General features: G+C 34.9%; 1 protein-coding gene across 29 annotated transcripts in view; it reads right to left on the bottom strand.

The window, feature by feature from the left end:
• RALYL (RALY RNA binding protein like) overlaps positions 1-25,611 on the bottom strand; it is a 730,553-nt gene that overhangs the window by 673,876 nt on the left and 31,066 nt on the right. Inside the window, exon 1 of one of the 29 annotated variants that reach the window (XM_063817231.1) lies at positions 1,852-6,730. The exons of 26 other annotated variants lie outside the window; for them this stretch is intronic. The gene's annotated coding sequence lies outside the window, so the exon portion shown is untranslated. Of the gene's footprint in view, positions 1-1,851; positions 6,731-25,611 lie in introns of those variants that run through there. 2 more of the 29 variants (XM_063817227.1, XM_063817222.1) reach the window with 2 other exon arrangements.

Here is a 25,611-nt window from a genome sequence, read left to right as displayed (position 1 = left end):
TATCTGAGTGATTTTGAGTAAGCTATTAACCTATGTCTCAGTTTCCTCATCTGTACAATGGAAATGAGGTAACTACTGTGATAATGCCATAGAGATTTAATGGTCTGAGACATGTAACGGCTAGGCATTGTATAAACACATGTAGCTCTTTTAAATTATTAAGTGAGGTATATTTTTCTACTTAAGCATATTACAATTGGATTTTGTTACATTTCCTGGTTCTGATAGAATTAGAAAATGACCCAAATTTATTCAATGCATGAGGGGACTCAATTATATTTATCAAGTTGTGTTTTATTTGAGTTGTCCATGGATGAATTATAAGCTATGTAAGTGTTCAGTTGGTGAGAGTTTCTTCTGTTCTCTATAATAAAAACATCATAATGTTTAAGGCATTTTCTGTATACCTACTAACCATGGAATTGTCAAACCATACATCAAGAGGAGAAAAACTAGCAATGTGGTTATGTAGCCTCAAGCCATTTTGAAGCATAGTTCATCGGCACCTGTAACAGAAAGCTGCTGCACATCTCAGGTCATTATGGTGCCTAACATGGTATAAGATGTCTTTACCTCCTTGTCAGCCTAGGTAAAGCACCATGGTCCACAGTAGAACCACTAATTCTGAGCCACAACTTGTAAACTCGTAACAAGAAACAAGATGCATGCTATAGATTGTCATAAAACTAGACTATGTCCAATTCATTATATTAATTACAGATCTGGAAGTCACAAACTGAGTGTGAGCGGCCACCACCATGCCTGTTTTCTGAATTGCTGTCACTCTGTGCCCACATGGATGTGCTGACTCCTACTAAGCTTGATGGAAGAAGCTCTAAAATTTCCCTCTCCTCTCTCATACCCTACCACTACAGCCTTCAAAGGGCTTGACTTTTCATCACTTTTCCTATCTTCCCCCTTGCTTCTCTGCCAAGCTCAGTCAACGCCCTCTCTGATCTTACTCACTCGGTTCACCATGAATTTCAAGACATAATAAAATAACAAGTTTCTCTCTACTAAAAATTTGAATATCGCAGTTATAAGGTAAGTAGTAGCTGGTTGATATATGCTACAATTCAGGCAGCAAATGTTAACCGTGCACCTAGGATGCATGTGGCATCATGAAATGTTCTGGAAATATAAATATAAATAAAGAACAAAGTCTTCCCTCAAGAAGATTTGAGTCTTTGGAGAAAAGAAAATCTATATACATATATATGTATGGACAGATATCATGCAATGAAAATATTTACAACAAAATAATTTCCCTCATAATATGTATACGATCAATTTCTGGACATCATCAAAGAAATATTTTATAAATATTTCCCAATTTTTAATGCATTAATGAATGTCGTACTGTCTGAAAACAAATGTGTACCTCACCTCTGATAATAGACCATTATATTTTTATGAAGGAGAAAGTGTGGGTCATTCTACAAAATACTTTATGCTTATTAAATGATTTAAAAGCAATTCAGCTTAACATTATGGTTATTAATTTCTTCTTATAGATTCACATTTTATGTTTTTAAATTTTTTAGTGTTTTCTTTTTTCTTTTGTTTTGTTTTTGTACTTTTTTCTTCTTTTTTTAATTCATATTTTAATAGCTGATTTCCAATTACTTCCATTTTTAAAAAAATCTTTGGCCTCTTTTGGTGTACCTTTCTCTTCAATTTCCTGATTTTATCAACTCTTATGCCGCATCCTTCAGCTTTTCTTTAATTCATATCCTCAGTTTTTAAATTTTCAATCTGAAATGTTCTTTCACATATGCAAATGCTTAATAATATTTCTTCTGAGTTGTGGGTTGTATTTGGGAATCATAATCATCAGATTAAAAGACTTACTTTTTGTTTTCTTCTTATAGTAATGGTGTTTGAATACAGCCTGATGCTCCTCTATTTATTTTAAATTATCTGAGGGTTTTCTTCAATAACAAGAAAATTGGTCTGTCTAGGAGAGAAGAATTTGAATTTTATTGTTGTTGTTGTCAATAGAACTTTGTTTTTTTGGTGTAATGAAATGTATTTAAAAAAATTATTTCCAGAAAGGGAGTGGTAAGTCATATGATTTTCAGATACTCATTCCTTTCTTTAATACCTCAAATTTCTACCAACTGCTTATTTTATTCCCTTCACCTCTCAGCCTCTAAGAGAATCTCCCGCTGAGGCAGTGCATACCCAAGACTGTCACTTCTGCTCTGCATACCTTTAAGATTCTTCCTTAGGATTCTCTAGTACACAGTGGTCTCATCCACCAGCTGCCAGAGCTGTTCTCAGTACTTCTCCCTCTTGGGAGTGATCTTATTTATGCCCAGCCACCAAGAGAATCCTGCTGCACTCCCCGGTTCACTTCTCTCTCTGCCTACACTGGTTCCAGCATGGGCTTTGGAACTGGCTGTGTAGGTTTCCTGTAACTTATTTCCTGTTTAGAAGTATCTTAAAATGTGCAGTATTCTTGGTCTGCTAGTTATTCTGTTAGCTTGCTTGAAAAGAGTTTCATTTACTCTCCTTGTTGATTTTTCTGTAGGATATTTGGAGAGATCAAATTTTGACAGCCATCATTATCCTACAGGAACCTAGATGGTTCACCATCTAAGAACCAAATACATTTATTTACTAATTAGGTGCTAATTAAGTAAATTACACCACACCATATTATTTCTTTCAGCTTAATAAACTTTTATTGAAGTACACATCATCTCCCATCATTTTATTATATTCTACCTGTGTTTGAAGCATGAAACCATTTTCTTTTGGTTTCCAGCTTTTTCCTTTGCATTTTTATTAGGTGTCACTTCATTTTTTGACACAGTGAAATAATATCACTGCAGTCACCTCATGAAGATATTGATTGGAAAAGTATAGTGAGTGATGGGAAAGCCACAGCCCTTACAATGTGTCTGGCACACACAGAGCAATCTTTAAGTTCCAGTGTGCCCTTTCTGCATCTCTTTTCCTTTCAGCACAAATCCTAGTGTCTTGCTTTACTAGAGACATAAGGTGGCAACCCAATCGCATGACTTGGCCAGGATCATTATACAATAAAAAAGGTGCCTATCATATGGGCAGATTCAAACTCTACTCAAGCAAGCACCACTGAATGGCAATAAAGGAACCCCACAGAACACTTCCTGTGGGGAAGGGTCATTTAGCCAAGGCTGTGAATCTAAATTCTTGGTAACTGTTCAGCTGATGAAAAATACTTTATTCTTACACAATTCACTGCCTGTGCTTAACATAAATTTTGATTACTGTAATTTATGTATATTGTTGCTTTGTGATCCTGAGTTACTTTATATCACTGGGCAGATGCAAAAACTTGTTGATAAATATGGTGTTCTCATCTTTCCAAATATGCCTTTAGTCCATTTTATAAAATGTAATATATACGTTGCAAACTATCTTACTCAAGTTGATTATACTGGATATCGTATAATTAAACTATCTAATATCCTAATAAAAATGAAACACAGCCACGAGAACAGCTTTAATGAACTGGAATCATGTTGATGATATCTGTAATCCCAGCAGTTTGGGAGGCCAAGGTGGGTGGATTATGAGGTCAGGAGATCAAGACCATCCTGGCCAACATGGTGAAACCCTGTCTCTACTAAAAATACAAAAATTAGCTGGGTGTGGTGGCACGTGCCTATAATCCCAGCTACTCGGGAGGCTGAGGCAGGAGAATCGCTTGAACCAGGGAGTTGGAGACTTCAGTGAGCCGAGATCGCACCACTGCACTCCAGCCTGGCAACAGCATGAGACTCTGTCTCAAAAAAAAAAAAAAAAGAAAAAGAAAAAGAAATGCATTGGATAATATTTAGCAACTCATATCAATGTAGTTTCACCCTCTTTGAATTAGTAACATAGTATGTACTAAAAGTATTACTAACTATCCAATGCTGTGTTGAGGTTTTAGCATCTCTGCTAAGGTAAACTGTTAATATTCAAGATTCCAATTCTGGATTTCTTCTTCTATGATTTATATAACTTACACATCAAAATCTTGCAGGACATTCTGAGGTTATCTTCTGGCCATGCCAACATCAAATTGACTACAAATTACAGCAACAAGAAATGGTTTAATACAAATTCTTACCATATTTCAAGGAGCCATAATTGGCAATCTGAAATATAATCGGTACATGAAGTAAAAGGGGCATATTTCAAATCTTATTGTGGAAGAGGGGAAGCTGATAATGAATATCTATGTCTAAAGTGGTTCAGTTGCCCCAAATCAGTTTGTCTAACTGACTTCTTAGCCTGTATTTCAACTTCATCTGAATATTTGTGTATTTTGCTACAAATTCTTAAAATGAAAATAAAATTGCACTTGTCAACTAATTTTCACATTATAATTAAATAAAAAGAAACTCTGAAGAATGCAAACTTTGAATAACAATTGTCATAAAATGTTCATAATAAACAAAATGGAAAACGCTACTTAGAACAAAGCAAAACATTTCTATTTCTAAAATTTTGCAATTAGGCCGGGCGCGGTGGCTCACGTCTGTAATCCCAGCACTTTGGGAGGTTGAGGTGGGCAGATCACAAGGTCAGAAGTTCCAGAACAGCCTGGCCAATTTAGTGAAACTCCGTCTCTACTAAAAATACAAAAATTAGCCGGGCATGGTCGCACCCACCTGTAGTCCCAGCTGTTTGGGAGGCTGAGGCAGGAGAATCACTTGAACCTGGGAGGCAGAGGTTGTGGTAAGCTGAGATTGTGCCATTGCACTCCAGCCTGGGCAACAGAGTGAGACTCTGTCTCAAATAAATAAATAAATAAATAAATAAAATTTTGCAATTTAGTAAATATTTTAATGAAGTAAAGTTGCATGTCCTCTCAGAAAATTGATTTTAAGATGTTTAAAATGTTTAAAAGGTGGGCAGGTGGACAGAAAGGAAAGGACATTCCAATGAAGGAAAATAGCTCAAAAATGGTAGCACTTTCCAGAGAAGGAAACTCAAGCTTAAAATGGTTAAGTAACTTTCCCCAAGTCACCCAGCTGAATCAGCTATGAAATATGCTTTTTAAAATAAATCCCTATCTTAACATTAAAGATCAAGTACTTAATCCTTATATCACATTGTATCCTGGTCATCAGTTTAAGCTCAAGGATTCAGGTTGAAGAAGTCTTGCAAGATTATGTTATTTCTGTTGAAGATGTGAAAAAGAAGCATGTCATTTTATAACAGAGAATAAGAAAATACATATATAAAAGTATCCTTTACAGAGCTTTCTAGAAAAGATACCATTTTTGAGTCAAAAGACAAATGAACAAATGGGCCAATCTGCCAAAGCTAAGAAATGACTGAGCAAAGAGGAGAAATTAGCAGTGACTAGACTCTTGAAAGTGTGTAAACAATTTAACTCTGGATTTTTTTCCAAAAATGCCTAATACACTGAAAATTATTGGAGTTATCTGGCTTTTCTTTATGATATTTATGTTTATACTTCATTCCATAGAGAGATACAAAAAGATAAATAGGTAAAAGAGATGCCAACAAGTAAGAAAGGAAGGCAAGACAATCAAAGGTGCATCAGGATACTACAGACAAATGAGACTGAAAAGCTCACTGCACATCCTTAGAACAATAGTTGGCCATCTACAAATTCCACAGTTTTCATCTGAAGTAAGGAAAGAAAGGAAATCACCATCCAAAAGGTAATAGAAAATGACTAAGATGAAACATGATACTCTCAAGAATTTAAGTAGCAATGTTAGGATAAATTAAAGGGAAAAAGACAGAGGGAAACAAGACCAACTAGAAAGTTACTGCATTATCAATACCCATGAGACCCCAGAATATGATAATGTTGGTCCAAGTGAAGGAAAAAGAATGGAGGGAAGAATGAGTAGGACTTGGTGAGTACTGATGTTGGCTAAGACAAAGAAAAGGAAAGTTCACCCAAAACTCCAGGGTTTTGAGTTTGAACGGTTGGAAGAATGGAGGTGGCAGAGTGGTGACTAAGAAGCAGTACTAGTCCTTGCTTTCTGCTGTCTCAAATTTAAAAGGCAAGGATTAATTCCAAATCTACTCAGCACCAGACCTAAAGCAGACCAAAGCTGGAATGAGTGAGGTGCTTTGGGGTGGGAGTTAGTCTAGCTCCCTCACACTAGTGACACAATGTTATGGGTATACCTAGAACCCAGATCTGCCATAGTAATAAAATGTCTCCACCAAATGCATCAGATTTTTTTCCTACAAAATTGAAGTTTTTGTTTTCTCTGAATATAAAAATGCATCACATATAAAATGTAAATATAGGATGAATGCGACTGTGTAATCTCAGAGCTTTGAGAGGCCAAGTCGGGAAGATGTCTCAAGGCTAGGAGTTTGACACCAACCTGGGCAATGCAGTGAGACCTCATCTCTACAAAAAAAATTTAAAAATTATTTGGGTGTGGTCGTGCACATCTGCAGTCTTAGCTGTTTGGGAGGCTAAGGCAGGTGGATCGTTTGAGCCCAGGAGTTTGAGGTTACAGTGAACTATGATTTTGCACCACCACATTCTAGTCTGGGTGGCAAAGCAAGACCCTGTCTTTAAAAAAAGAAAAAAAGAAAATACAAATTTTAAAATGCAAATGTAGGAAAGAAAGAAATTTTATCTAGAGTATGCGAAAGATTTCTTCCATATTCAGGAATATTACTATACCACTTTTAATGGCTGTTTTATTATATTATTAAAATATAACATCATTATAATTCCACACAGTTATAATATGATCACTTTATAGGATATTAATATAATATAATCACACATTCATATTATATAGCTTTTTTAACTGACAGATAAAATTGTTATACAACACATATATGCCTACCGTCTCTCTTCAAAACAACACGAAGTTTTGTTTTTAAGTATATTTACATGTGGAATGACTAAATCTACTTAATTAGTCAGATTACAGTCATAGGCATTACCTCAGGTAGTTACCATTTTTGTGGTGAGAACACTTAATGCCCACTGTCTGCATTTTTTAAGAATATAACATATTGTTATAAACTATAATCACCATGTTATACAATAGGTCTCTTTAGCTTCTTCCTCCTATCTAATTGAAATTTTGTATCCTTTACTTTTAAAAAATAGTTTTGAATTGGATAGGCTAAAATGATATCTCATTATCATTTTATTTGTACTTTTTAGATTATTAGTAAGTCTGAATACATTTTAATATTCTATTGTGTATAGTAACCTTTCATCTCTCACTTGTGTTGAACACAACTTTCACAGTTATTTTTCTTTCACCATGTATATGTTATTTCACAGCAGAGAAGTTGGAAGTTTTTATATAGTCAAATTTGTCTTTTCTTTATGGATTTCTGTCTTTGGTATCATTTACTGAAAATCCCTCCATATTCTAAGTCTGTCCAATTTTGGGTTGGTAAGTCACCCAAATTTTGGGTTATTTTCAGTTTTCATGATTAAATCTCCCATTCATCCGAAATTTATATTGGTGTAGAGTGGAGTACTGACCAGACCTTTTTTCCCCCAAATGATTAGCTGGCTTTATTACAGCCTTTTTTTGGAATAATCTGCCTTTTCCATGATGATCCTAAATGTCACCTTTATTATTTATTAAATACCTATATATCAGATATCTTTGACAAATCCCACATTGCTATATTTGTTTCTCAGTTTCCTGATCTGTACTGAACTTTTCTGAACAGGAAGAGCAGTCTTACCCAGAATCCTAGATATTTAACTATCTTCTCATGGACAGGGCCTGGTATATGGTAACTATTCAATAGATGTGTACTTGAAAAGGATGTAATGACTACTTTGAAAGAGTTTGATGGACAATGATAACCCAACAACTACAGAGATATTTGCAGATGTAAACATGTAACTTAAAGTATGTAAGAAATAAACAGAACTGTATATATTTTCTTAGATTCATCTAACCCAAGAAATATGTTTTAAAAACAGAAAAAGTAAAATCTTTAAAAAGGCCCTCCAGCCCTCACCGGGAGTCATGTTTACATTCTCCTTACTGGTTTTCTTCTTCCCAGTGTGGCCCCTTTCATGGCATTGCTCTTTATGTTCAGAGTGAACACAGAGAACAAATATGGCCATTTTTTCAGTACTTTTCAGTACTATATTGAGTACAGTATCTCAATAACTATGGAATATATTGTAACCTTTCTTATATGTGATTAATGTGAATAAAAGTCATACAATATTTGCTAATACATGTGCCTTTTTCTCTAGCTGTATTTCTCACTTCAGTCAATTTGAAAACTATACTTTTCCCCATGCCATGTCATGGTTCTTAGTCTTTTCTCAAATCTGGACAACTATTCATTCTCTCATCCATCCAACATTTCTTTATCTTCTAGTCTCAGCTCAAGCATCACTTCTTATAAAAAGCCTTTCCTTGGAATTTGTAAGTAGAAAGGATACGACTTCTTTGATGAGCTATGTTCTTATGCCTTACTGCCACAGCAACTGTAAGATTCCATTGCAATTGTTTAGTTAAATGTCTTCTCTTCCGGAGAAAGTCTGGAAAGGCTGAAGCTGTTCTTTTGTTCTTGGCATCCCTAATATCTAAAAGAGTGTTAGTGTCTAGAGGCTCCGTACATATGTGGCAACTGAACAGAGGTGGTGTAGCATGGAAGTCAAGAGCATGGGCTTTGGAATCAGAGAGGCCTGGGCCTAAGTACCAACTGCACTATTTAATGATTGCTTGACTTGAGTCATTTCCTTATTCCCCATGAGACGCTGTTTCCTCATCTGTAAAATGTGGGTGATAATAACAAACTTGCACGAATATTATTAGAATTAAGTGAGAAAATGTAGAGAAAGGACTTAGCACAGTGCTTGGCATAAAAATGTGCTCAAAAATGAGAGCCATTAGTAGTAAATAGTAGTAACAAGTAGTGTCCATAGTAGTAACTATATTGGTATGAAAGTCGAAAAACTTAAAGCTCCATTTCTTCAGGATTTGTAAGAATTCTAAGGAGAATAACTAGAGAGTAAGTTATTATACAACTAATTCATATTTTAACTAATGTAAATAAATAGGGTTTTAAATACCAAAATTTGCTCTTGTTCACATTATTCACAGGATATTTATAATATTCATTAGTATATTAAATTTCCAGAAAGTTCTGTTTAATCGTGTTATTTTATTTTTGTCATCCATATTAACTGAATAAATTTGTATCATCTTCAAAAATTCTCCTGCAATATTTATTAATATTTATTTCTAGGGTTGGTTGCAACTCTCCATGTATACATTGTTTTGAGAATTTCATAAAATATTTAACTTATGGAATGAAATACACATTTCCTTAATTATATTAGCTACCATAAAATAATTTTTGTGAAATAACACATATATATTTTTAGAAATCAGGAATTTGAAGCTATTTCTATATTTATATACAGTCTATTGGCACTAGTGGATTTTCAACAATTAACCCTATATATGAGGACTATATTAGATTAAGCTTTGTTTATTTGAGTATACATTACTTCATTTATTTGTTATTTATGTCCTACCTACTTCTCAAACTAATTAGGAGTGATATCCAAGTAAAATTATGTGTAAATATTATTTTAGCAATTTTCTATTTCACTTATATTACACTCAAGTTCTCAGGTTTTAATTCTACAAGCAATCTTCTTATCCTATATTTCAAAATCAGATTTATCATGGGGAGAAAATCACTGCAAGTCAGGAACTGTGATTTCCAGTCTCAGCTCTGCCACTACAATTGTGCCCAACCTTGGGATGTTACATAATTTATATTTTCATATGTAAAATGAGAAATTGGGCAAAAAGTACCTCAAGGTTACTTCTAACTATAATTTATCTTTCCTCTGTAAGTTCCATCCTCTTTCTTAATCTCAAAATATCTAATTATTCTCCAATTATTTATATTTTAAACCAGAGTTATCTTAACATTTAGTGAGAGATGTGGGCAGCTACACAAATTATTATTATAGGCTGGAATGAAAAAAAGGACTGGAAGTTAATGTCGACTGTTTTGAAGTTACTGTCTCAGGACCCCAGATTGGAAATTAATATTTGGGATAAATAGTTCCAAGTTGTCTTCTAGTATAAGAAACACAAGTAGCAATTGGTTATTGGTTATTTAATATGTATTACCCTCTGGGCATTAGCACTTGCTTATCCTTTATTTTGCATTCTACATTTTCAGATATTGCTTATTTCTCAAGACTCAGTTCAAATTCCACAGCCTCTGTGAAATCTTGCTTGTGTTTCTCATGAAGACTCAGAGAAATTTATGCAGGCATCTGTTATGACTCAGAAGACTTCCTATTTTCCCTTTAAGAAAGAGACTATGTTTCTGATCATGGTGTCTATCAAAGAAACTAAAAGTATTACTTGCCTTATAAATTTCGGCCCCCAAAATGGCTGATTGATTAATTGACTAAATGCATTTAGGTATGTATGCATGTATGAATGAATGGATGAATGAATAGCCAGAGATGAAATTCCATAAAGAGCTGGAGCCTGAGTATGGCAATGGTGCAGAAGTCCTTACAAGCATCTTGAATGTGGGGATGTGATATGGTTTGGCTCTCTGTCCCCACCCAAATCTCACCTTGAATTGTAATAATACCCATGTGTCAAGGGTGGGACCAAGTGGAGATAATTGTATCATGGGGACAGTTTCCACCATACTGTTCCCATGATAGTGAGTGAGCTTTCCGGAGATCTGATGGTTTTACAAGGGGCTTCCCCCTTCACTCAGCACTCATTATCTCTCCTGCCACCCTGTGAATAGGTGCCTTCTGCCATGACTGTAGGTGTCCTGAGGCCTCCCAAGCCATGCAGATCTGTGAGTTAATTAAACCTCTATTCTTTATGAATTACCCAGACTCAGGTATTTCTTCATAGCATTATGAGACCAGACCAATACAGAGTGTGCATACAAAATGCAGCTTAGATGAACATTTCCATTTATATAGCAAATGATGCACTCTTCCCTACTATCCTAAGACATATAGAAGTGTTTTCCTCTGTCTGCCAATTTTGGAGATTCTCTTCTAAATGCTGGTATTCTTACCATTTCCAACTGCATACAAAAGTTGCAGGATTTTTATCAGTTGATACCCTTTATGTCTTGGATTAGCTCTCTTTTCAAGAATCTAGTACTACCTCAGATACCTATGGTCAAGTGTACTTGAATTAAAAGTGCCATCAAAATTCTTCTATGGTAGTAATTTTGTATGTGCTCTCTCACACACTTGAAAGTCTATATACCCAGGATGGAGCTTAAATTATTTAACTTGGCTTATTCTTGCGACTCTATTTCATAGCCCTCCTCCACCCTCATCTCCCATACTATGCTATTTTCTCTGACTAGAACATTAACTACCACAATCACATTTTTTTTTTTTTTGCTAGACTATTCTTTATGTCTTCATTTAACTAGCACTTTGGGACAAAGGAATTTCACTGAACATTTAAGAATAGGGGAGTATCTCTTCAATTCACTCCCTTACAGCTCTATATTGTTATTGAAGCACTTATCTCATTGTGTAATGTAGCTATCTGTTTACCATTCTGTATGTGCCATGTCAGTAAGCCTTCTCTATGGTCTAGGAAGGTGTCTTTTAAATTCTGATGATAGACACAAAGTAGTTTTTGATCAATATTTGGTAAATGAATACATAAATGCCATTTATGATAGTATTAACAATTTAAAAAGTCAAAGAGGAAAAATTGTCTTCTGAGGCACTATTACAATAATGAAAGTGATTTCTAAGATTTGATTCATAGTACCTAATTACCCATAACTACTGTAATCATAATTAATTCTTAACTTTACATTATTCCATAATAGTAACAGGGGAGTCAGGGGAGATTGTGGATAAAGAAAAAATACCATCACATAGTGTGACTCTAATAAGACAAAAAGACTCACAGGTGAAATGCCAAAAAATCAAAATTTAAAAATAAAATAAAAATTTAATAGTGGAAGAATAAGATCATGTAACTTTTGTTTGATAAGTATTGAATGTACAATTTTTTGTTAGTACTTACAAACAAATACCTGTTGAATTCTCTCTCAATGAAACTATTAATAAGACTGAGCTAGCAAGAACTATACACAAAGATCTTACAATCATTATCACCTAGAACAGTGGCTTTCAAATGTTTTTTATTAGAGCCTTTTTAAGAAATACATTTTTTTTGTGCCAGACGTGGTGGCTCACGCCTATAATCCCAGCACTTTGAGAGACTGAGGCGGGTGGATCATGAGGTCAGGAGTTCAAGACCAGTGTGGCCAACATGGTGAAACCCCGTCTCTACTAAAAATACAAAAATTACCCAGGTGTGGTGGCTGCACCTGTAGTTCCAGCTACTCAGGAGGCTGAGGCAGGAAAATCATTTGAACCCAGGAGATGGAGGTTTCAGTGAGATGAAACCATGCCATTTCACTCCAGTCTAGGCCACAGAGTGAGACTCTGCCTCAAAAAAAAAAAAAAAAGAAATACAATTTTTTCTGGAAGCCTACCACAGACAAAAATATAAACATGTACATACACACAACTGAATCAAATTCCATGAAACAATACCTAACCTATCGTGCAAGGTACTCTAGTCCACTCCATTAATTCACTAATAACACATCAGCTGAGATCAACTAACAGATATTGATAGCAACATATTGCAATGTGATCCACACTCCAAAAATCCTGTCCTGGAAGGAGGTCACTAAATCTTGGTCACAATCCAACTGGATTTTTAATTTTGAAAATTGTTCTTAAACACTGTATAGAGAAATTAGAACTTAACTTCAATGATAAACTCTATTTTTCAAACACACTCTAATACTGCTTTTCAAAAAAAATTTGAACTTTTCTAAAGAAGTCTTCAGCTAAGTACAATTGAAAGGGTAGTAGATGTAGATGTAAATTATCTCCCTTTTAAGTCATATTGCTTCCCAGCCACCATTTATTTCATATATGTATATACACTGTAATCCCAGCTACTCGGGAGGCTAAGGCAGGAGAATCACTCAGAGGCAGGAGAATCACTCGAATCCAGGAGGCGGAAGTTGCGATGAGCTGAGATTGCACCACTGCCCTCCAGCCTGGGCAACAAGAGTAAAGCTCCATTTCAAAAAACAAAACAAAACAAAAACAAACAACCAAAAAAGAAATACATAGTTTTGATATACTCTACACCAGCGATCTCCAGCCTTTTTGGCACCAGGGACCAATTTTGTGAAAGACAATTTTTCCATGGATGGCAGGGAGGGGATTAGTGGGGTATAGATGGGGATGGTTTCAGGATGAAACTGTTCCACCTCAGATCATCAGGCATTAGATTCTCATAAGAAGCATGCAACCTAGATCCGTTGCATGCACAGTTGACAATAGGGTTCACGCTCCTATGAGAATCTAATGCCACTGCTGATCTGACAGGAGATGGAGCTAAGGCAGTAAAGTTCCCTAGCTGGCAGCTCACCCCCTGCTGTGTGGCCTGGTTCCTAACAGGCCACAGACCATTGCTGGTCCACAGCCAGGGATTGGGAACTCCTGCTCTACCCATAATGATCAGCTGCTCCACTCCTATTCAACTCACTAAATAACCTACTTCTCATTTCTTCTCAGTCATTCATTCATCACAAAGCATATTGGTTCTACAAATGTGTCAGGCATGGGTCTGAGTGATAATAATACAATAGAAATAAAGAGATACATGGTTTCTGTCTTCCTGCAGTACTCATTCTAGATGAGCAGTCATATAAACAAGCACACACATTCGAGACTGTGCTAAGTGTAACACAGGAAATAAAGAGGACACCGTGAAGGTGGAAATCAGGAGTGGGGGCAGTCACACAAGTTTGAGGCCAAATAAAGCTTCTGTTAGTAGATGGAATAAAATCTCAGACATCAAAAAGGTGACAAAACCAGTAATGAAAAGAGCTGAGGAAAGAAATTTCATGCAGAGAGAGAAATAGCCAATATTCTGGGCACAAATAAAGCTTTTTTTGAAAACCGAGAAAGACTGTGTGACTGAAATGTAATCATCAAGAGGAAACAAGACAAGGTTGGAGAGATAAGCAGGAGCCAAGTCAGCCAGGGCCTTGTAAGCCACTGCAAAGAATCTGGATATTGTTCTAAGGGTAATGAAAATCTGCTGAAGGACTAAGCCAGCTTGTGACATGATCTGATTTGCATTTTGGAAGGATGACTTCTAAGTGCTATGTAGAGAATGGATTAGAGCTTGTAAACATGAAAGTCCAGCTAAGGAGACTATTTCAACAAATCTAAGCTAGAAATGACATGACTTGGCCTAGGGTGGTGGCAATGGATATAGGAAGAAATACATAAAATTTCAACACACATTTTATACCAGAATCTTAAGGCTGCTGTATCAGAAAATAAGAGCAAGGCAAAGAGAAGAATTAAGGATAACTTCTAACTATCTATCTTGAGCAACTGGATGGATGGTGATGTCATCAACTGAGACAGCAAAGTTTAGAGGAAGGTAGACTCATCCATAATATCTATGGGTCCCAAGGCTTGGTTCCAAATGAAGTTCAACATGTGCTTAAGTGTTTTAAAAGTATTAATGAAGTGGCCGGGTGCAGTGGCTCATGCCTGTAATCCCAGCCCTTTGGGAGGCCAAGGCAGGCAGAGCACGAGGTCAGAAGTTCGAGACCAGCCTGGCCAATATGGTGAAACCCTGTCTCTACTGAAAATACAAAAATTAGCTGGGGTTGGTGGCACACGCCTGTAGTCCCAGCTACTCAGGAGGCTGAGGCAGGAGAATTGCTTGAACCCAGGAGGTAGAGGTTGTGGTGAGCCGAGATCATGCCACTGCATTTCAGCCTGGGTAACAGAGTGCAACTTTGTGTCAAAAAAAAAAAAAAAAAAAGTAATAATGAAGTTAATAATCCATTAAATAATATGTTGTATCATTCTACATTCATAAAAACACCTGGTAATAAACTTTATACTTAGCTTAAATATATAATTTTCAAATTCCTTGGAATTTTGTGCAGGAAAAATTCTCTGTGTTCTCTGTGCACAGAGAACACTGGCCCTTGGCCCCCAGCCTAAACCCTTTATTTTTCATACCTTGCTATATCCTTCTCAGCCAGTACCCTCACTCACATTCATTTGGACACTCCAATTTAAATATCCAGTTCTGTCCAGTCTCCCACCGGTGCAAATATTCACTTAGTGAGCCTCAAGGTATGCACACTAGTGACACCATCCACCTTTTTGAGAATGAACCTGGGGTTGAGAGCTGTACAGAGCCAAAAGTGGAAAATGGGCCATTTGGGAAAGTAACTCTTAGACTCAGGATACTTAGAGCTTGGTTCTGATGTGGATGAAAATACTGCCTTGCAGTGAGCATATGACCATTTTGCCCCAAAAAGTGAGCCATAGCTGAAAGAAGTCACAGTAAGCACAGTGCCAACGGTAGGGACCATTTTTATCTATGTATAAGGGTGGTATTAGAGAAACAGAAGGATTGGAAAAGATGAGAATCAGAATTTCTAACTAAGTTAGGGTAAACTTAAGATACCTACACATACTCAAGTGAAGATATCCAGTAAGCTACTGGCCATAAGGATTTGGGATATCTAAGTAATGCCTGAGTGTTGGGTACCTGATTCCTTTTCATCTCAACTTCTATTGACATATTGGAATAATTTAATTCATAACACTCTGGTCTCACATTTTCTTGATCATGTTGACTTTAATGATCTTCACACATTCATTTACTCATTCAGAAATATTTACTGATCACTTACTATGTGCCACTTCCCACAAAACTTAAAAAGTTGTACAGGACAAGATGTTGCAGCATCTGTGCAGCTTAAAATCATTCAACTTTAGAACCGCAGAATCCCATGATTACACCCTGGAATCTCAAACTTCCTTCCAACCAAATACTCTGTTCTGAGAGCTGCTAGAGAAAATGCTGCATTGTGTAGATTAAGGCAATAACCAATTCATGGGTCAATCAGGGTTCATGGTGCAACACCCTGCTATTTGGCATTCTTTCTGCATATCATTGCTCACCTACATCTCCCTTTTCTTATAGTGAATATTCCAAACTTCTACCATGGTCCTTGCCCATCGTTCCCTGTCATCCCTAAGTACCACCAAAAAGGCAAATGCTTTTATTTGACTTACATATCATGCCAGGTGATCAGTCTGAACTAGTCAGATGAGTTGGAGACAAAAGAGCCTATTAAGACCCTCCCAATATAACCCATTCACCCAAATAGCATTCAATATTAAATTCTAGACATTTAAAAAGAGACATGAAGGAAAGAAGGAAGGGAAGGGAAGGGAAGGGAAGGGAAGGGAAGGGAAGGGAAGGGAGGAATGGAAGGGAAGGGAAGGGAAGGGAGGATGGAAAGAAAGGAAAGGAAAGGAAAGGCAGGGCAAAGGGAGAGAGAAAGGGAAGCAAGATAAGAAGACTCATTTCCTCTACCTGGCCCCCAAATTCCCACTTAAATTCTGAAGACACCATATTCTCTAAATGGAGAAACTATCTAAGATGGATGTGGCAGGCAGTAGCACTACAATAACAGCTCCTCTGGTACTTGGATTCCTACAAGGCTACTTTTCAGAATTTATTTGAACAGAGTATATTTGTCAAGACCAATCACACCACTCTCATCTCATAACCAAAGACTCGATCTTCTTATAGCATTTTTCCCCCACTCCTTCACCTCTGCTTGTTACATAAGAAGCTGAGGTTAGTTCTCAATGGTACACAAATCCTTAAGGTCTTTGCATGCAGCAAGAACCAGATTACTATTGGCCAAAGTGACTTAATACACCCTTTCAGTGAGGTTTGCCTAATCCCATAGAATAGTGTTACTTATAAATTTCAATGGTACAGGCAGTCATGTGCCGTCTTTTCCTCATCTCCCAAGGTGGGATAAAGTATTCTGCATATTCTCCACTCTAATTTAATCATCAGAGCCTTAAGAAAACCCTCCTAGAAGTCTGTGATCAGGTAGATCCATTTCTGGGCTTCCATGACTCACTGTTGTACTTCTGTTATGGCATCCACCATTTTGAAATCTAATTCAGGCTCAAAACTATATCTGGTTTGTGTCTGTATCTCCAGTTGCTAAATATGTATTTCTACATAAATAAAATTAGTGTGTTAACACAGCATAGATGTAACATAGAAAATTGAACGTGACAGGTGTTCAATAAATAATTGGTTCAATAAATTGGTTTATATGGATAAACTATTAGTCTATATGGATTAATTTCAACTTACACTTGCAATCAATTTTTAATTTATTTTCTTTAATTATTGCAAGCATAATAGTAATTTACCTCTGCATACCACTCATCTTTCACAATGCACTATTTTGGAAATTAATATCAGCTCATGAAGGAGCTGATATTAATGCAGCCATGATATAGGTGATTAAGCATGCTAATTTTACTTGCCCAATATCATAGGCACAGTATCCATCTACCTCAAAATATTTACAACAGTCATACTAAGCCTAAACACAAAGATAGATATTTAAAATAAATTATAATTACACAAAAATAAATACTTAAGATTATGCATAAAACACAGCAACTGTCTGCTTTGTGTTAAAAAATTAGACTAGCAGACTCTAGAAAGACAGACCACACCAGAATTCCAAGAATACAGAATAGATATTTCCATTCCATTTTTATTCCAGTGAACCTACATCCAAGTATAGGGATACTGAAACATAAGAGATATTAAGTTTTTCTCAATTTAATTTTAGATTTCCCTATGTGTCATGATATGATTGGGAAGAAGACATTTATATCACGTGGACTCCTAGTATCTAATAATAACAGCCAAGATTTATTTAGCATTACTGTGAATATTTGACATACAGTACCTTAATTTTTTAAACACTCTTTTTGGGGTACTATTTTTATTCCAATTTATGTTGACAAACCCCAGATTTAGAAAAGAGAAGTAATTTGCATAAGGTCTAACAGCTAATAATCAATAAAGCAAGTATCTGAACCCAAGATTTCCCCAGAGCTTACACAGTTAATTGTCATACTATGCTGATATGCTGACTTCCTATCAAAGTGTATCCTGTCACCTCCAGTTCTGTGAATTTCTGAGCTATAACTACTTGTCTCTTCCATGAATGTGAAAACAGTATTACTTGCAGTTCTTTCTCTTTGCATGCACACGCACACACACACATACACACACACACACACACCCGCTTTCCATTTTCCTATAAGATTAGCTTATTTTTTAAAATGTTGTTTATGATGATACCAAAATCTCCCACTGGAATTAATTAACTGATATTCTCTATCGGACTGTAATATGCAAAGTAATAAATGCCTTCTCAGATTAATAGCTGAAGCAAAACTAAGGTGGTTAATGAGTCTCAAAGCCTATTTACTTTGAGACAATAGTAATTATTGTTCTTTTACAGTCAACCATATCATTAGGAGGAAATACAAGAAAAATATATCTTACCTCACCTGAATGTGTTGAAAATAGTGTTCCTATAAAGTGTTCAGCAAGACACATTCTAATACTACATGATATAAATATATTGGTAAAAATTTTTTAATGATTTATAGTTTGGTGAGGTTTACTAAGATAGTATAGTTTATATTAATAAAGTAAATATATATGATAAAAATTTTAACGAAAGGAAATGAACAATTTTACTTATGGTAATAATGCACTCTTAATCATTTATGTACTACTTCCATTTAATTTTTCCAGTCTGTGGTTTACAAAAATTGTTCTTGTTTGACTTAATTGCATGAAACTCACTGCAAAAAAAACTCATAAAAGTGTCTACTTTCATCACCTGGGGGAAATAAAATATTGGCTAATTCAAAAGTTGTTTCAAATGGTTATTATATGTACATAAAAATTATGTTCTGATGTAAAAATCAGGAAGACATTTGGAAATTGGTTATGTTTTTTCTTGATTCTTTATTATCATTTACCATAATCTTCAATAAAAGTATTTAAAACCATGAGCCCTATGTCAATCATTTCTAGGACAAACTATGTTTCCCAAAAGTTAGTGTTACTGGACAAGAATATTATCTGCTTCCCAGTTGTGGGTTTACCAGGGACAGAAATATACCATATTTCACCATGTATATAAGGACTGGCCTTTAATTCACAGCAAATTCATGCATGTTATGTCAAGCAAAACTATTCAAAAATATATACTTACATATATGACAAAGCAAGTGATTGAATATATAAAAATAGTACAAATACCTTTATGTAGTCTTAAAGAACTTAAGATCCCATAATTGTTTACAACTGTAGCAGCATTAATCTCATAACTTAGTAATACAAAATTTTAAAGAGAGGAGTGAGCACTATATTACCACACACAATTAGCTATCTTGGTATGAAGCACTGGTTGACCATATCCAAATTATGCAACTAAGGATGGCAAAACTTTGCTGAGTACCCTAGTAGAACATTCATTGACATGACTAAATTAGGGACATCAGGCAGCTAAAAAATCAAACTGTTAGTGTTGTGATGGACAAAATATAAAGGACTCAATTTTCTTCAGTTTTACATCACAAGGCATAAGAAGAATGTTTGTCCAATCTTTTATTATTGATTCATTTCTATCTATCTATCTATCTATCTATCTATCTATATGTCTTCTGTTATCATTACCTTTTAAGAGGGGAAAAGCAGTAATTTTCTGCTTCCAATATCCTTATTTCCTTACCTTATAGGTCCTACTATCCTGTTAGACCTAGTCAAAATTATTATTACCCAATAATTTTTAATATTATAATTTCTTTTTAAATTTCCTTTTACTCAGTTATGCTATGTTGCACCCTGCATTCTCATCCATTTCTCTGGAAAGAAATATGATTTCCTTTTCATTTTGTTAAAGACACACTCACACACACACACAGACATGTCTTATTTATTTTTAAGTTACACTTAATATGAAGTGTGAGTGAGAAAGGAAGTGGATCATTACACAGGCACACAAAAACAAAATGTATAAATTATTAATACATAAGTCAATTTTCACACTGCTATAATGAACTGCTCAAGACTGGGTAACTTATAAAGGAAAAATATTTAATTGACTCACAGTTCAGCACGGCTAGGGAGGCCTCAGGAAACTTACAATCCTGGCAGAAGAAGAAGGGGACAAGGCACCTTCTTCACAAGGCGGGAGGAAGGAGAATGAATGCAAGAGGAACTATCGAACATTTATAAAACCATCAGTTCTTGTGAGAACTCACTATCACAAGAACAGCCTGGAGAAAACCGCCTCATAATCCATTTACCTCCACCAGGTCTCTTCCTTGACACGTGGGGATTATGGGGATTATAATTCAAGATGAAATTTGGGTGGGGACACAAAGCATAACCATATCAGTACACAATCACAACTTTTCTTGTATGTATTTTTTTATTTTAGTTCACTGTAACTACCTTCAGGTTTTAGTTCTGCATCACATTATCCAAGAGGGCACTAAATTTTATAGCTTTCAAGATAACTTGAAAATGTCTCTGAAACATGATTCAGATGTGGGAAGTTAGTCTTTGGAAGAGTTTAAAAGGAAAAACTTAATTTGGCATTGTGGCTACTACGTCACTACATGAGCACCCCTTCTGTGTATTATCCATCCATTTGTTCCTTCATGGGAGTCATTCAGCACCAACCACATGCTGGGCACTATGGTACAACTTTTTAAAAGGTTATCATATGCCCTCAGGGCTTTGGAAATCCTGTGGTAGGTACAGAAAATCAATAAACTGACTGTTGAGGTAAGCTTCAGTGGAGCCGTGTACAGGTGTTGTAGGAGCTCACAGGACAGGCACCTAATTCCGATCAGTGTTGGAGTTAGAAACACTCTCCAGAGGGAGTGAAACCTCACTGGAGTTCTGACCTGTACAGAATGAAGGATTTTCCTGATATCAGTCTGCATTATTTACAAAAAATATTGCACCACAGTAATCTCTGTGAAAAAAATTACCCCATTTCATGTAATTTTAAGGACATATTTATCACATTTTAACAGCTCTGAACACAGGCCATATTTTGCAATTGAAGGCATGTCACAGTTGAACTGACAGCATTTTTCCTTTTAAGAAAATAATGGTGTATCTTATTGTTAATGGCATCTTCAGCTTGATGATATATAGGAAGCCATCATTCTGCAGGACATCACTTGGGCAATATTTCTGCTGGGATAGTGTAACTGGCCCTGATAGTTTCTCTGCAATTATATAAGGTTACTTCTCCCACTTACTCTCTACAAAGACTTAAATCCTATCATAATTTCACCTATATTAACTTGGAAATTGGCTGAAATAAATTGTCTATGACTAGTCTCTCTACTTGCCAACAATGGCTGCCACTCATCCATAGTTTCCACAAATGGTGAAGTAAAATGTTCTAGAATATCTCTTCTAAAGACTCTAATTTTTTCAGAAAATATGTTAAAACATATAGTAAAAATAGTTTCAAATCACTTGAAAATGCTAAGAAAAAAAATCTTAAATGTTCTCACCACAAAAATGTAAGTATGTGAGGTAGAGGATATGTTAATGAGCTTGATAATAGCCATTCCACATGTATGTTTTTTAAAAAGAAAACATCTTAAAACAATACTTAAAACTATTGGGTCAATGAGGAGAACTAGTTTGTGGGAAATTCTATTAGGCTCCTAGTTTTATCTTCAATCATCATTTTACAGCCTAGTTATGCAGATCATATTAAAGGCAACCATTTTAATGAGAAAACAGGTAGTGAGACAAAGTAATTCCAAGGATGATCTATTGTAAATCTTCATGCATTCTGCTTTTCAGGTGGATTTGAGAATTCCCACTACACATGGACCATGTCCCACAAGCCTTTAAAAAATCGTATATATGAGTGGTATAAAAACCTTACGTTTCCAATTCATAATTATTTTCCTTTCTGTGTAACACCATAGTGTCTAACCTTGTAGTGTTAAATACACTCCAGCTTTTTAACATTGCACAGCTTGTCATCCTCTTCTGATAGCTATTTTATTTAAGATAGTCTAGGTGCACATACAAAATGAAAAATAATATAGTTCAAATATATTTAATATTGAGTGTATTTAAAATGTTTTAATATATGTTTACAAAATTCATTTCAATATGTATTTGCTAGACAATTTTTATTTTGGAAATCATAATCATTCTTTTTGACTAATAAAAAATATTGACATTAAATGGCTTAGTAGTTTCTAGAAACTAAACTCACACAGCAAATTAAAATGCAAAATGTGCTTGTCTGGTAAGATTATTCACAGGGAAACAAGGACATACTAAGTGGATCACAGTTTTGAAAGAGCTTACCTACTGAGGGTAAGATTTACATATTAATGATACAGAAAGTTTGCACAAGCTCAGAGGCTAAGCTGTGTTCAGGGATGAGCAGGCTTCTATTTAAAAGGGTTATAACCCATTATAACCCTTTGTGTTGTCATTACAAAGTTGATCTATGCTAGCAGCATATAGATGTAAGCTAGTTCCAATTTTATCTCAGGAAAGGAACAGAGCATACTGGTTATACACCACCTCTATCTAGCACGTGAATTAGCTCATATGGATGAGCAAATAGGGAAATGATGTCAGCACAATGTGGAAATCAATTGGTTTATACCTGCTATTTCCAATTTGGTAGCCACTGGCCATATGTAGCTGTTTAAATGTAAATAGATTAAAATTAAATAAAATTTAAAATTCCATTTTTTAGTCACAGTAGTCACATTTCAAGTGATCATTAGCCACATGTGACTACTGTACTAAATAGCAGATACAGAACATTTCCCTCAGTGAAGAAAATTCTGTTGGATAGCATTGGTGGACACTTAATATTTCCCAAGAAGTGAAGAGTCTGCATCAGGGACCTCTGCTAAATGACTGAGTTTTAGCTATTCTTGCCACACGCACCCAAAACAGAGAAACTATGTGAGATGATGAATATGTTAATTTGCTCACTGTAGTAACTATTTTACTAACTATACATAGCCCATAACATCTTGTTGCATACCTTAAGTATACACAATAAAATGTATTTCTAAAAAATTTTTAAAGGTTGTCTCTTATAACTTCCCTATTAAAAATTTTACATCTCTTAACTCTGCTGTGACTTTTATTAAAATAATATTATATTTCTTCATGATCTTGCTACATAGGCTTATGGTGGTGTAACTGAATGTCCATTTTTTCCGTTAACCTTCAAAATTTTAGTGTATAATTTTGCAAAACATTAGAAATGTATACATCATAGCAGAAATATCTGTATATGTCAAGTCTCAAAATTAGGATCTGAAATCCCTGCAAAATCTTCAATCTATAAAGCTGTTTTCTTATCTGTACAACAGAGATAATTACAGCCTTGGGTCACAGCATACTGAAAAGAGGTCATGTGCCTTAATATATGATAAGTGCAAAATGTGGCATTGTTTACTGAAGTTATCATTTATTGTCAAATGTTACTCTGGGACTATAAATTCTGAGAATATTATATTTTCTCATAAAAGTAGCTGGCCATAGTTTCTTCCAGGGAGTATGTACAGTGATGAGAAGGGAGACATACATTTTATTTTATCCCTTTTTGTAGCATTCGTTGTTGTTTGCCATGCGTACGCATTACTTATCAAAAAGTATCATTTATTTAATGTTCTTTAAAGATCCTCTTTCTGTGTTCTTCTTTGTGCACTTTACAGACAGATCAATTAGTATAGGCAGTGTGACCCAGAAATCACTAAAGCCAACCAAACCTCCGAATTAGAAAATAAAGTATTGGCTGGCTTATGAATTTAAGATTAACAAGCTACTGTTAATATGACAAGGAAGTAAATTGGCAGGAAAGAGAGAAGAAGCTACAGATAGAAAAATGAAGATGTAAATTGCAGAGGAGGTCAATTTAAAAAATATGGCCTGGGATTAAAAAAAAAACCCTTATGCATAAATAAATGTATATTTATGAATGGATATGCATTTATATCCATATATAAATATAATGCATAATACATTGCTTTTAAATGAATAAACTTTTAACTATAAGAATTTTTACATTATTCAGAATCAATAAATGGTAAGGTATAAAATATTTTCTTTATAAACAGAAAGGACACATTTTAGTGCTGATGACCATTTCAATAAAATGTTTTCATATTCGAATCATAATGCCAATTTTTGCATTTTATATGTCAAAAATCATTATGGCTATGACATTTACTCAAATATGACAGTTTTTTCCTGTTACAATGATGATATTAAAATGTGTACTATATTTTGGTTGCAGTATTGAACTTTTTGAATCATGAATCAGATAAATCAGTGTTTTTTCTTGTAAAACTCTGAGGAAGGACCAGGCTTCTCCTTTCCCCCCAAAACCCCATCTCTACTAAAAATACAAAAAATTAGCCGGGCATGGTGGCGGGCGCCTGTAGTCCCAGGTACTCGGGAGGCTGAGGCAGGAGAATGGCATGAACCCGGGAGGTGAAGCTTGCAGTGAGCAGAGATCATGCCACTGCACTCCAGCCTGGGTGACAGAGCGAGACTCCGTCTCAAAAATTAAATAAATATATAAAAATTAAAAAAAATAAAAAAATAAAAGTTAATTACTAGAAAAATGATACCAAATGTAACACACAAAAAAAGCCAAAATATTTATTAAACGCAATAGGTAAAAATTACTCTGTTGTTTGGCATAAATGGTCTTAAATGCTAATTCCTATTTTCTGTCTCCCAACAAATCTATAACAGACACTGGTAACATGACAGTGATATAGTGAATAGACTACACTTCGAGTAGCACTGAAGAGGGTTAATATACAATTCAGTAAAAATGTCTCAACTAACTCTTGCCAGTTAGGTATATTAATGTTATCAAGGATATTACAGTAAATGATATTAAATTGCCTCTCACAGTATTTGAAAAATTTAACATATAAGTAAAAAGGCAAAATAAGTCATTATTACACATTTTAGAAGTATTTAGGTAAACAGGATTTTTAGTAAATATGTAATTTTATTTATGCCAAATATGAATATATATGCAAATATTATATTTTCTCTACTTAGTTTATTAAAATTTGATAAAGTATAAAGACTCATTTGATAAATCACAGACTCATTCCATCCCAGGCTATATAAATCCATCTAATTATCAGAAATAGTTTGACCATAAGAAAATCCACAATTCTATTTCTTATTATATGTATATGAAATGATACCAATTCTTTATATGCAACTTATCAATTTTCATTACTCAGAGTTCATTTACAAGCTGCCTAATTACCTTGTCTTATCTTTTCCACCCAAGGTAACAACCTAACAACCTAAGGTAATTTGACCTAATTAAGTATATTCTATAAATAATTGGCCTAAAGTATTAGATACAGGTTGTGGCAATTGATAACAATAATGAACCACAGCCATAGCAGAGAAAATTAGCTAAAGATAAAACCAACTAATGTGCTAATACTTTAGAAATAAAATTAGAGGAAATTTAATAATCCTTAAACTCTGTTAACACTTTCTCCATTCAAATTCCAATAATATCAATGAAAAAGTTCAATAAAATGTATCATTGAAATGTCACTCTTACAGTAATAAG

This window comes from Pan troglodytes, chromosome 7, assembly GCF_028858775.2.
Source record: "Pan troglodytes isolate AG18354 chromosome 7, NHGRI_mPanTro3-v2.0_pri, whole genome shotgun sequence".
Taxonomy (NCBI): Eukaryota; Metazoa; Chordata; class Mammalia; order Primates; family Hominidae; genus Pan; species Pan troglodytes.
Note: the sequence above shows the minus strand (reverse complement) of the source record. Positions and strands in the feature narration are given on the sequence as shown.